This window comes from Schistocerca gregaria, unplaced genomic scaffold (assembly GCF_023897955.1).
Source record: "Schistocerca gregaria isolate iqSchGreg1 unplaced genomic scaffold, iqSchGreg1.2 ptg000251l, whole genome shotgun sequence".
In the NCBI taxonomy this organism is placed as follows: domain Eukaryota; kingdom Metazoa; phylum Arthropoda; class Insecta; order Orthoptera; family Acrididae; genus Schistocerca; species Schistocerca gregaria.
In genome coordinates, this window is record NW_026061759.1 from 5,373,423 (window position 1) to 5,386,050 (window position 12,628).

Sequence of the window (12,628 nt, forward strand, 5' to 3'; positions counted from 1 at the left end):
CTGGCTTTAAGACGATTCGATAACAAATGGCAAAAACGGACGGATTTCTCAGGTTTTTACTACATATGAGCACCTTTCACATTCTCCCGTGCAACGCGGCTGCTAGTCCTCCTTTCATGGAAAATCTTAAGGTACTAGGTCATGTCCAAGCCACCAAAGCCGGCTAAAAAGTGAATAATCGACAACTAAAACTTGAATTGTACTACTTCTTACTGGCCATTACTTCAACTTAGAAGCTTCTTCTGTGTTCTACTATGGAGCTTTTAGTGTCTCCGCATACCGCAGCACGCGACATAGCTTTGCAGACGATAAGTGTAACCGTTTCAGAGAGAAAAGAGACCAATGTGACGATCTGGCTTTAAGTCGATTCGATAACAAATGACGAAAACGGACGGATTTCTCAGGTTTTTACTACATATGAACACTTTTCACATTCTCCCGTGCAACGCGGCTGCTAGTCCTCCTTTCATGCAAAATCCTAAGGTCCTAGGTCATGTCCAATCCACCAAAGCCGGCTAAAAAGTGAATAATCGACAACTAAAACTTGAATTGTACTACTTCTTACTGGCTATTACTTCAACTTAGAAGCTTCTTCTGTGTTCTACTATGGTGCTCTTAGTGTTTCCGTATATCGCAGCACGCGACATAGCTTTGCAGACGATAAGTGTAACCGTTTCAGAGAGAAGAGCGGCCAATGTGACGATCTGGCTTTAAGTCGATTCGATAACAAATGACGAAAACGGACGGATTTCTCAGGTTTTACTACATATGAACACTTTTCACATTCTCCCGTGCAACGCGGCTGCTAGTCCTCCTTTCATGCAAAATCTTAATGTCCTAGGTCATGTCCAAGCGACTAAAGCCGGCAAAAATGTGAATAATCGACAACTAAAACTTGAATTGTATTTCTTCTTACTGGCTATTACTTCAACTTAGAAGCTTCTTCTGTGTTCTACTATGGTGCTTTTAGTGTCTCCGCATACCGCAGCACGCGACATAGCTTTGCAGACGATAAATGAAACCGTCTCAGAGAGAAAAGCGGCCAATGTGACGATCTGGCTTTAAGTCGATTCGATAACAAATGACGAAAACGGACGGATTTCTCAGGTTTTTCCAACATATGAACACTTTTCACATTCTCCCGTGCAACGCGGCTGCTACTCCTCCTTCCATGCAAAATCTTAAGGTTCTAGGTCATGTCCAAGCCACCAAAGCCGGCTAAAAAGTGAATAATCGACAACTAAAACTTGAATTGTACTACTTCTTACTGGCTATTACTTCAAATTAGAAGCTTCTTCTGTGTTCTGCTATGGTGCTTTTAGTGTCTCCGCATACCGCAGCACGCGACATAGCTTTGCAGACGATAAATGTAACCGTCTCAGAGAGAAAAGCGGCCAATGAGACGATCTGGCTTTAAGTCGATTCGATAGCAAATGACGAAAACGGACGGATATCTCAGGTTTTTACTACATATGAACACTTTTCACATTCTCCCATGCAACGCGCCTGCAAGTACTCCTTTCATGCAAAATCATAAGGTTCCACCGCATGTCCAAGCCACCAAAGCCGGCTAAAAAGTGAATAATCGACAACTAAAACTTGAATTGTACTACTTCTTACTGGCTATTACTTCAACGTAGAAGCTCCTTCTGTGTTCTACTATGGTGCTTTTAGTGTTTCGGCATATCGCAGCACGTGACATAGCTTTGCAGACGATAAATGTAACCGTTTGAGAGAGAAGAATGGCCAATGTGACGATCTGGCTTGAAGTCAATTCGATAACAAATGACGAAAATGGACGGATTTCTCAGGTTTTTACTACATATGAACACTTTTCACATTCTCCCGTGCTACGCGGCTGCTAGTCTTCCTTTCATGCAAAATCTTAAGGTTCCACCGCATGTCCAAGCTACCAAAGCCGGCTAAAAAGTGAATAATCGACAACTAAAACTTGAATTGTACTACTTCTTACTGGCTATTACTTCAACTTAGAAGCTCCTTCTGTGTTCTACTATGGTGCTTTTAGTGTTTCGGCATATCGCAGCACGCGACATAGCTTTGCAGACGATAAATGTAACCGTTTGAGAGAGAAGAATAGCCAATGTGACGATCTGGCTTGAAGTCAATTCGATAACAAATGACGAAAATGGACGGATTTCTCAGGTTTTTACTACTTATGAACACTTTTCACATTCTCCCATGCAACGCGGCTGCTAGTCCTCCTTTCATGCAAAATCTTAAGGTCCTAGGTCATGTCCAAGAAACCAAAGCCGGCAAAAAAGTGAATAATCGACAACTAAAACTTGAATTGTACTACCTCTTACTGGCTATTACTTCAACATAGAAGCTTCTTCTGTGTTCTACTATGGTGCTTTTAGTGTTTCCGCATACCGCAGCACGCGACATAGCTTTGTAGACGATAAATGTAACCGTTTCAGAGAGAAGAGCGGCCAATGTGACGATCTGGCTTTAAGACGATTCGATAACAAATGGCAAAAACGGACGGATTTCTCAGGTTTTTACTACATATGAGCACCTTTCACATTCTCCCGTGCAACGCGGCTGCTAGTCCTCCTTTCATGGAAAATCTTAAGGTACTAGGTCATGTCCAAGCCACCAAAGCCGGCTAAAAAGTGAATAATCGACAACTAAAACTTGAAGTGTACTACTTCGTACTCTCTATTACTTCAACTTAGAAGTTTCTTCTGTGTTCTACTATGGAGCTTTTAGTGTCTCCGCATACCGCAGCACGCGACATAGCTTTGCAGACGATAAGTGTAACCGTTTCAGAGAGAAAAGAGACCAATGTGACGATCAGGCTTTAAGTCGATTCGATAACAAATGACGAAAACGGACGGATTTCTCAGGTTTTTACTACATATGAACACTTTTCACATTCTCCCGTGCAACGCGGCTGCTAGTCCTCCTTTCATGCAAAATCTTAATGTCCTAGGTCATGTCCAAGCGACTAAAGCCGGCAAAAATGTGAATAATCGACAACTAAAACTTGAATTGTACTACTTCTTACTGGCTATTACGTCAACTTAGAAGCTTCTTCTGTGTTCTACTATGGTGCTTTTATTGTTTCGGCATACCGCAGCACGTTACATAGCTTTGCAGACGATAAGTGTAACCGTTTCAGAGAGAAGAGCGGCCAATGTGACGATCTGGCTTTAAGTCGATTCGATAACAAATGACGAAAACGGACGGATTTCTCAGGTTTTCACTACATATGAACACTTTTCACATTCTCCCATGCAACGCGGCTGTTAGACCTCCTTTCATGCAAAATCTTAAGGTCCTAGGTCATGTCCAAGCCATCAAAGCCGCCTAAAAAGTGAATAATCGATAACTAAAACTTGAATTGTACTACTTCTTACTGGCTATTACTTCAACTTAGAAGCTTCTTCTGTGTTCTACTATGGTGCTTTTAGTGTTTCCGCATACTGCAGCACGCGACTTAGCTTTGCAGACGATAAATGTAACCGTTTCAGAGAGAAAAGCGGCCAATGTGACGATCTGTCTTTAAGTCGATTCGATAACAAATGGCGAAAACAGACGGATGTCTCACGTTTTTACTACATATGAACACTTTTCACATTCTCCCATGCAACGCGCCTGCAAGTACTCCTTTCATGCAAAATCATAAGGTTCCACCGCATGTCCAAGCCACCAAAGCCGGCTAAAAAGTGAATAATCGACAACTAAAACTTGAATTGTACTACTTCTTACTGGCTATTACTTCAACGTAGAAGCTCCTTCTGTGTTCTACTATGGTGCTTTTAGTGTTTCGGCATATCGCAGCACGTGACATAGCTTTGCAGACGATAAATGTAACCGTTTGAGAGAGAAGAATGGCCAATGTGACGATCTGGCTTGAAGTCAATTCGATAACAAATGACGAAAATGGACGGATTTCTCAGGTTTTTACTACATATGAACACTTTTCACATTCTCCCGTGCTACGCGGCTGCTAGTCTTCCTTTCATGCAAAATCTTAAGGTTCCACCGCATGTCCAAGCCACCAAAGCCGGCTAAAAAGTGAATAATCGACAACTAAAACTTGAATTGTACTACTTCTTACTGGCTATTACTTCAACTTAGAAGCTCCTTCTGTGTTCTACTATGGTGCTTTTAGTGTTTCGGCATATCGCAGCACGCGACATAGCTTTGCAGACGATAAATGTAACCGTTTGAGAGAGAAGAATAGCCAATGTGACGATCTGGCTTGAAGTCAATTCGATAACAAATGACGAAAATGGACGGATTTCTCAGGTTTTTACTACTTATGAACACTTTTCACATTCTCCCATGCAACGCGGCTGCTAGTCCTCCTTTCATGCGAAATCTTAAGGTCCTAGGTCATGTCCAAGAAACCAAAGCCGGCAAAAAAGTGAATAATCGACAACTAAAACTTGAATTGTACTACCTCTTACTGGCTATTACTTCAACATAGAAGCTTCTTCTGTGTTCTACTATGGTGCTTTTAGTGTTTCCGCATACCGCAGCACGCGACATAGCTTTGTAGACGATAAATGTAACCGTTTCAGAGAGAAGAGCGGCCAATGTGACGATCTGGCTTTAAGACGATTCGATAACAAATGGCAAAAACGGACGGATTTCTCAGGTTTTTACTACATATGAGCACCTTTCACATTCTCCCGTGCAACGCGGCTGCTAGTCCTCCTTTCATGGAAAATCTTAAGGTACTAGGTCATGTCCAAGCCACCAAAGCCGGCTAAAAAGTGAATAATCGACAACTAAAACTTGAAGTGTACTACTTCGTACTCTCTATTACTTCAACTTAGAAGTTTCTTCTGTGTTCTACTATGGAGCTTTTAGTGTCTCCGCATACCGCAGCACGCGACATAGCTTTGCAGACGATAAGTGTAACCGTTTCAGAGAGAAAAGAGACCAATGTGACGATCAGGCTTTAAGTCGATTCGATAACAAATGACGAAAACGGACGGATTTCTCAGGTTTTTACTACATATGAACACTTTTCACATTCTCCCGTGCAACGCGGCTGCTAGTCCTCCTTTCATGCAAAATCTTAATGTCCTAGGTCATGTCCAAGCGACTAAAGCCGGCAAAAATGTGAATAATCGACAACTAAAACTTGAATTGTACTACTTCTTACTGGCTATTACGTCAACTTAGAAGCTTCTTCTGTGTTCTACTATGGTGCTTTTATTGTTTCGGCATACCGCAGCACGTTACATAGCTTTGCAGACGATAAGTGTAACCGTTTCAGAGAGAAGAGCGGCCAATGTGACGATCTGGCTTTAAGTCGATTCGATAACAAATGACGAAAACGGACGGATTTCTCAGGTTTTCACTACATATGAACACTTTTCACATTCTCCCATGCAACGCGGCTGTTAGACCTCCTATCATGCAAAATCTTAAGGTCCTAGGTCATGTCCAAGCCATCAAAGCCGCCTAAAAAGTGAATAATCGATAACTAAAACTTGAATTGTACTACTTCTTACTGGCTATTACTTCAACTTAGAAGCTTCTTCTGTGTTCTACTATGGTGCTTTTAGTGTTTCCGCATACTGCAGCACGCGACTTAGCTTTGCAGACGATAAATGTAACCGTTTCAGAGAGAAAAGCGGCCAATGTGACGATCTGTCTTTAAGTCGATTCGATAACAAATGGCGAAAACAGACGGATTTCTCACGTTTTTACTACATATGAACACTTTTCACATTCTCCCATGCAACGCGCCTGCAAGTACTCCTTTCATGCAAAATCTTAAGGTTCCACCGCATGTCCAAGCCACCAAAGCCGGCTAAAAAGTGGATAATCAACAACTACAACTTGAATTGTACTACTTCTTACTGGCTATTACTTCAACTTAGAAGCTCCTTCTGTGTTCTACTATGGTGCTTTTAGTGTTTCGGCATATCGCAGCACGCGACATAGCTTTACAGACGATAAATGTAACCGTTTGAGAGAGAAGAATGGCCAATGTGACGATCTGGCTTGAAGTCAATTCGATAACAAATGACGAAAATGGACGGATTTCTCAGGTTTTTACTACATATGAACACTTTTCACATTCTCCCATGCAACGCGGCTGTTAGACCTCCTTTCATGCAAAATCTTACGGTCCTAGGTCATGTCCAAGCCACCAAAGCCGCCTAAAAAGTGAATAATCGATAACTAAAACTTGAATTGTACTACTTCTTACTGGCTATTACTTCAACTTAGAAGCTTCTTCTGTGTTCTACTATGGTGCTTTTAGTGTCTCCGCATACCGCAGCACGCGACATAGCTTTGCAGACGATAAATGTAACCGTCTCAGAGAGAAAAGCGGCAAATGTGACGATCTGGCTTTAAGTCGATTCCATAACAAATGACGAAAACGGACGGATTTCTCAGGTTTTTCCAACATATGAACACTTTTCACATTCTCCCGTGCAACGCGACTGCTAGTCTTCCTTTCATGCAAAATCTTAAGGTCCTAGGTCATGTCCAAGCCACCAAAGCCGGCTAAAAAGTGAATAATCGACAACTAAAACTTGAATTGTACTACTTCTTACTGGCTATTACTTCAACTTAGAAGCTTCTTCTGTGTTCTACTATGGAGCTTTTAGTGTCTCCGCATACCGCAGCACGCGACATAGCTTTGCAGACGATAAGTGTAACCGTTTCAGAGAGAAAAGAGACCAATGTGACGATCTGGCCTTAAGTCGATTCGATAACAAATGACGAAAACGGACGGATTTCTCAGGTTTTTACTACATATGAACACTTTTCACATTCTCCCGTGCAACGCGGCTGCTAGTCCTCGTTTCATGCAAAATCTTATGGTCCTAGGTCATGTCATAGCCACCAAAGCCGGCTAAAAAGTGAATAATCGACAATTAATACTTGAATTGTACTACTTCTTACTGGCTATTACTTCAACTTAGAAGCTTCTTCTGGGTTCTACTATGGTGCTTTTTGTGTTTTGGCATACCGTAGCACGCGACATAGCTTTGCAGACGATAAATGTAACCGTTTGAGAGAGAAGAATGGCCAATGTGACGATCTGGCTTTAAGTCGATTCGAAAACAAATGACGAAAACGGACGGCTTTCTCAGGTTTTTACTGCATATGAACACTTTTTACTTTCTACCGTGCAACGCGGCTGCTAGTCCTCCTTTCATGCAAAATCCTAAGGTCCTAGGTCATGTCCAATCCACCAAAGCCGGCTAAAAAGTGAATAATCGACAACTAAAACTTGAATTTTATTACTTCTTACTGGCTATTACTTCAACTTAGAAGCTTCTTCTGTGTTCTACTATGGTGCTTTTAGTGTCTCCGCATACCGCAGCACGCGTCATAGCTTTGCAGACGATAAATGAAACCGTCTCAGAGAGAAAAGCGGCCAATGTGACGATCTGGCTTTAAGTCGATTCGATAACAAATGACGAAAACGGACGGATTTCTCAGGTTTTTCCAACATATGGACACTTTTCACATTCTCCCGTGCAACGCGGCTCCTAGTCCTCCTTTCATGCAAAATCTTAAGGTCCTAGGTCATGTCCAAGCCACCAAAGCCGGCTAAAAAGTGAATAATCGACAACTAAAACATGAATTGTACTACTTCTTACTGGCTATTACTTCAACTTAGAAGCTTCTTCTGTGTTCTACTATGGTGCTTTTAGTGTCTCCGCACAGCGCAGCACGCGACATAGCTTTGCAAACGATAAATGTAACCGTCTCAGAGAGAAAAGCGGCCAATGAGACGATCTGGCTTTAAGTCGATTCGATAGCAAATGACGAAAACGGACGGATTTCTCAGGTTTTTACTACATATGAACACTTTTCACAATTCTCCCATGCAACGCGGCTGCTAGTCTTCCTTTCATGCAAAGTCTTAAGGTTCCACCGCATGTCCAAGCCACCAAAGCCGGCTAAAAAGCGAATAATCGACAACTAAAACTTGAATTGTACTGCTTCTTACTGGCTATTACTTCAACTTAGAAGCTCCTTCTGTGTTCTACTATGGTGCTTTTAGTGTTTCGGCATATCGCAGCACGCGTCATAGCTTTGCAGACGATAAATGTAACCGTTTGAGGGAGAAGAATGGCCAATGTGTCGATCTGGCTTGAAGTCAATTCGATAACAAATGACGAAAATGGACGGATTTCTCAGGTTTTTACTACATATGAACACTTTTCAAATTCTCCCATGCAACTCGGCTGTTAGACCTCCTTTCATGCAAAATCTTGAGGTCCTAGGTCATGTCCAAGCCACCAAAGCCGGCTAAAAAGTGAATAATCGACAACTAAAACTTGAATTGTACTACTTCTTACTGGCTATTACTTCAACTTAGAAGATTCTTCTGTGTTCTACTGTGGTGCTTTTAGTGTCTCCGCATACCGCAGCACGCGACATAGCTTTGCAGACAATAAATGTAACCGTCTCATTGAGGAAAGCAGCCAATGTGACGATCTGGCTTTAAGTCGATTCGATAACAAGTGACTAAAACGGACGGATTTCTCAGGTTTTTACTACATACGAACATTTTCACATTCTCCCGTGCAACGCGGCTGCTAGTCCTCCTTTCATGCAAAATCTTATGGTCATAGTTCATGTCCAAGCCACCAAAGCCGTCTAAAAAGTGAATAATGGACAACTAAAACTTGAATTGTATTACTTCTTACTGGCTATTACTTCAACTTAGAAGCTTCTTCTGTGTTCTACTATGGTGCTTTTAGTGTCGCCGCATACCGCAGCACGCGTCATAGCTTTGCAGACGATAAATGAAACCGTCTCAGAGAGAAAAGCGGCCAATGTGACGATCTGGCTTTAAGTTAATTCGATAACAAATGACGAAAACGGACGCATTTCTCAGGTTTTTACCACATATGAACACTTTTCGCATTCTGCCATGCAACGCGGCTGCTAGTCCTCCTTTCATGCAAAATCTTAAGGTCCTAGGTCATGTCCAATCCACCAAAGCCGGCTAAAAAGTGAATAATCGACAACTAAAACTTTAATTGTATTACTTCTTACTGGCTATTACTTCAACTTAGAAGCTTCTTCTGTGTTCTACTATGGTGCTTTTAGTGTCGCCGCATACCGCAGCACGCGTCATAGCTTTGCAGACGATAAATGAAACCGTCTCAGAGAGAAAAGCGGCCAATGTGACGATCTGGCTTTAAGTCGATTCGATAACAAATGACGAAAACGGACGGATTTCTCAGGTTTTTCCAACATATGAACACTTTTCACATTCTCCCGTGCAACGCGGCTCCTAGTCCTCCTTTCATGCAAAATCTTAAGGTCCTAGGTCATGTCCAAGCCACCAAAGCCGGCTAAAAAGTGAATAATCGACAACTAAAACATGAATTGTACTACTTGTTACTTTTTATTGCTTCAACTTAGAAGCTTCTTCTGTGTTCTACTATGGTGCTTTTAGTGTCTCCGCACACCGCAGCACGCGACATAGCTTTGCAAACGATAAATGTAACCGTCTAAGAGAGAAAAGCGGCCAATGAGACGATCTGGCTTTACGTCGATTCGATAGCAAATGACGAAAACGGACGGATTTCTCAGGTTTTTACTACATATGAACACTTTTCACAATTCTCCCATGCAACGCGGCTGCTCGTCTTCCTTTCATGCAAAGTCTTAAGGTTCCACCGCATGTCCAAGCCACCAAAGCCGGCTAAAAAGCGAATAATCGACAACTAAAACTTGAATTGTACTGCTTCTTACTGGCTATTACTTCAACTTAGAAGCTCCTTCTGTGTTCTACTATGGTGCTTTTAGTGTTTCGGCATATCGCAGCACGCGTCATAGCTTTGCAGACGATAAATGTAACCGTTTGAGAGAGAAGAATGGCCAATGTGTCGATCTGGCTTGAAGTCAATTCGATAACAAATGACGAAAATGGACGGATTTCTCAGGTTTTTACTACATATGAACACTTTTCAAATTCTCCCATGCAACTCGGCTGTTAGACCTCCTTTCATGCAAAATCTTGAGGTCCTAGGTCATGTCCAAGCCACCAAAGCCGGCTAAAAAGTGAATAATCGACAACTAAAACTTGAATTGTACTACTTCTTACTGGCTATTACTTCAACTTAGAAGATTCTTCTGTGTTCTACTGTGGTGCTTTTAGTGTCTCCGCATACCGCAGCACGCGACATAGCTTTGCAGACAATAAATGTAACCGTCTCATTGAGGAAAGCAGCCAATGTGACGATCTGGCTTTAAGTCGATTCGATAACAAGTGACGAAAACGGACGGATTTCTCAGGTTTTTACTACATACGAACATTTTCACATTCTCCCGTGCAACGCGGCTGCTAGTCCTCCTTTCATGCAAAATCTTATGGTCATAGTTCATGTCCAAGCCACCAAAGCCGTCTAAAAAGTGAATAATCGACAACTAAAACTTGAATTGTACTACTTCTTACTGGCTATTACTTCAACTTAGAAGATTCTTCTGTGTTCTACTATGGTGCTTTTAGTGTCTCCGCACACCGCAGGACGCGACATAGCTTTGCAGACGATAAATATAACCGTCTCAGAGAGAAAAGCGGCCAATGTGACGATCTGGCTTTAAGTCGATTCGATAACAAATGACGAAAACGGACAGATTTCTCACGTTTTTACTACATATGAACACTTTTCACATTCCCCCTTGCAACGCGGCTGCCAGTCCTCCTTTCATGCAAAATTTTAACGTCCTAGGTGATGTCCAAGCCACCAAAGCCGTCTAAAAAGTGAATAATCGACAACTAAAACTTTAATTGTACTACTTCTTGCTGGCTATTGCTTCAACTTAGAAGCTTCTTCTGTGTTCTACTATGGTTCTTTTAGTGTCTCCGCATCCCGCAGCACGCGACATAGCTTTGCAGACGATAAATGTAACCGTCTCAGAGAGAAAAGCGGCCAATGTGACGATATGGCTTTAAGTCGATTCGATAACAAAAGACGAAAACGGACGGATTTCTCAGGTTTTTAGTACATATGAACACTTTTCACATTCTCCCATGCAACGCGGCTGCTAGTCCTCCTTTCATGCAAAATGTTAAGGTCCTAGGTCATGTCCAAGCCACCAAAGCCGGCTAAAAAGTGAATAATCGACAACTAAAACTTGAATAGTACTACTTCTTACTGGCTATTACTTCAACTTAGAAGCTTCTTCTGTGTTCTACTATGGTGCTTTTAGTGTTTCTGCTTACCGCAGCACGCGACATAGCTTTGCAGACGATAAATGTAACCGTCTCAAAGAGAAAAGCGGCCAATGTGACGATCTTACTTTAAGTCGATTCGATAACAAATGACGAAAACGGACGGATTTCTCAGGTTTTTACTACATATGAACACTTTTCACATTCTCCCGTGCAACGCGGCTGCTAGTCCTCCTTTCATGCAAAATCTTAAGGTCGTAGGTCATGTCTAAGCCACCAAAGCCGGCTAAAAAGTGAATAATCGACAACTAAACTTGAATAGTACTACATCTTACTGCCTATTACGTCAACTTAGAAGCTTCTTCTGTGTTCTACTATGGTGCTTTTAGTGTCTCCGCACACCGCAGCACGTGACATAGCTTTGCAGACGATAAGTGCAACCGTTTCAGAGAGAAGAGCGGCCAATGTGACGATTTTACTTTAAGTCGATTCGATAACAAATGACGAAAACGGACGGATTTCTCAGGTTTTTACTACATATGAACACTTTTCACATTCTCCCATGCAACGCGGCTGCTAGTCCTCCTTTCATGCAAAATGTTAAGGTCCTAGGTCATGTCCAAGCCACCAAAGCCGGCTAAAAAGTGAATAAGCGACAACTAAAACTTGAATAGTACTACTTCTTACTGGCTATTACTTCAACTTAGAAGCTTCTTCTGTGTTCTACTATGGTGCTTTTAGTGTTTCTGCTTACCGCAGCACGCGACATAACTTTGCAGAGGGATAAATGTAACCGTCTCAGAGAGAAAAGCGGCCATTGTGGCGATCTGGCTTTAAGTCGATTCGATAAGAAATGACGAAAACGGACGGATTTCTCAGGTTTTTACTACATATGAACACTTTTCACATTCTCCCGTGCAACGCAGCTGCTAGTCCTCCTTTCATGCAAAGTCTTAAGGTCCTAGGTCATGTCCAAGCCACCAAAGCCGGCTAAAAAGCGAATAATCGACAACTAAAACTTGAATTGTACTACTTCTTACTGCCTATTACTTCAACTTAGAAGCTTCTTCTGTGTTGTACTATGGTGCTTTTAGTGTCTCTGCATACCGCAGAACGCGACATAGCTTTGCAGAGGATAAATGTAACCGTCTCAGAGAGAAAAGCGGCCAATGTGACGATCTGGCTTTAAGTCGATTCGATAACAAATTACGAAAACGGACGGATTTCTTAGGTTTTTACTACATATGAACACTTTTCACATTATCCCGTGCAACGCGGCTGCAAGTCCTCCTATCATGCAAAATTTTAACGTCCTAGGTGATGTCCAAGCCACCAAAGCCGTCTAAAAAGTGAATAATCGACAACTAAAACTTGAATTCTACTACTTCTTACTGGCTATTGCTTCAACTTAGAAGCTTCTTCTGTGTTCTACTATGGTTCTTTTAGTGTCTCCGCATCCCGCAGCACGCGACATAGCTTTGCATACGA